The sequence below is a fragment of the Microtus pennsylvanicus genome, chromosome 6 (genome assembly GCF_037038515.1).
Source record: "Microtus pennsylvanicus isolate mMicPen1 chromosome 6, mMicPen1.hap1, whole genome shotgun sequence".
NCBI classification, from domain to species: domain Eukaryota; kingdom Metazoa; phylum Chordata; class Mammalia; order Rodentia; family Cricetidae; genus Microtus; species Microtus pennsylvanicus.
This window is the reverse complement of record NC_134584.1, coordinates 106932733-106934240: the sequence shown is the minus strand read 5'-3', so window position 1 is coordinate 106934240 and position 1508 is coordinate 106932733.

Sequence of the window (1508 nt, the reverse complement as noted above, 5' to 3'; positions counted from 1 at the left end):
CCTGCCCGTCCACCCTCCCCAGGGCGGTGGCACTTCAGACCGTCCGGGCAGAGTCAGTCCCCCGGACCCGGAGGAGACGCGTCCCGGAGCGTGGCTCCATCCCGGACCGCGGCTGGGCCTCCGAGTCCTTCAGCCTTAGTTCGGACCGGCTGGCTCTGCAGCCGTGCCACGCCAAGGCAGGCTGGGCCTCACCCGGCGCGGGGCCCGTTCCCCTGGCAACAGCGCGGGCTACGGCGCCCCACAGCGGCCAAACCGCGCTGCGTCACTTCTTTGGGGCATCCTGACTCTGGGCGGAGTTTACCAGTGCCCCCCTGGCTCCGCAGGCAGCATGCCCATTCGTTTTTTTATTCCGTATTTTCCCCCTCACCTTTCGTTGAGAAAATCCACTCCCTTCCATCATCACCCCGCAATCCACAATGTCTTCCAATAATCCTATTCTCCCTAAAACGCGTCCTGTACGCACCCCCCTCTGTGTGTGTGTGTGTGTGTGTGTGTGTGTGTGTGTGTGTGTGTGTGTGTGTGTGTGTGTGTGTGTGTGAGCACGTGTGCGTGTTCTCCCACCTCTGCCTTCTGAATGCTGGGATTATAGTAAGGCATGGCTGCCTACACTTTTAAAGAATGTGCTAGACGATAGATTCTATCTCAAAAATAAAATTATTATTATTAATTATATGTGCTTGTGCAAGGTGGTGGTGGCTCACACCTTTAATCCCAGAGCTCAGGAGGCAGAGGCAGACAGATCTCTGTGAGTTCAAGACCAACTTTGTCTACAAAGAGAGTCCCAGGACAACCAGGGCAGTTACAAAGAGAAACCCTGTCTTGAGGGGGCGGGCTTTATGTGTTTGTGTCTGTGCCCTAAGAGGCCAAAAAGATATCAGATCCCTTCGGAGCTGTAGTTGCACGCAGTTATGAGCCCCCAGACATGGGTGCTGGGAACCAGACTCAGATCCTCTACAAAAGGAGTACACACTGGACTACTGAACCATTGCTCCAGTCCCAAAATAGCTCATTTTCTTATTGCCCTTAAAGCAGGAAACAACCTAGATGCCCTTCAATGGAAGAATGGATGAAGAAAGTATGGAATTTGTACATATTAGAGTACTACTCAGCAATAAAAAACAAGGACTTCATGAATTTTGCATACAAATGGATGGAAATAGAAAACACTATCCTGAGTGAGGTAAGCCAGACCCAAAAAGAGGAACATGGGATGTTCTCACTCATATTTGGTTTCTAGCCATAAACCAAGGACATTGGGCTTATAATTAGTGATCCTAGAGAAGCTAAATAAGGAGAACCCAAAGAAAAACATATAGGCATCCTCCTGAATATTAACCTTCAGCAAGCGATGAAAGGAGACAGAGACAGAGACCTAAATTGGAGCACAGGACTGAAATCTCAAGGTCCAAATCAGGAGCAGAAAGAGAGAGAGCACGAGCATGGAACTCAGGACCGCGAGGGGTGCACCCACACATTGAGACAATGGGGATGTTCTATTGGGAACTCAC